Source organism: Corvus moneduloides, chromosome W (assembly GCF_009650955.1).
Source record: "Corvus moneduloides isolate bCorMon1 chromosome W, bCorMon1.pri, whole genome shotgun sequence".
In the NCBI taxonomy this organism is placed as follows: Eukaryota; Metazoa; Chordata; class Aves; order Passeriformes; family Corvidae; genus Corvus; species Corvus moneduloides.
Window position 1 is genome coordinate 14,364,251 of NC_045510.1, and position 232 is coordinate 14,364,482.

Genomic DNA, 232 nt, shown 5'->3' on the forward strand with positions numbered 1-232 from the left:
TTTTTTAAGGAGTAACGAGCAACTTTCCAACACCATGACCGTCTGTCCATGCAGCGTCTTGATCTGGCTTTGCATAAATATAGGTCCTGGGCAGCCTGTTGGCTGCAGAAGATGGCCCCTGAGCCCCGCTGCACAAACCCCTCATCTCCTCTGCTCGCGGCATCTGTCAGGCATCTGAGACGCAAAGAAACGAGATAGCCCAGCTCCTACGTTCTGAAAAACTCCAAAATTC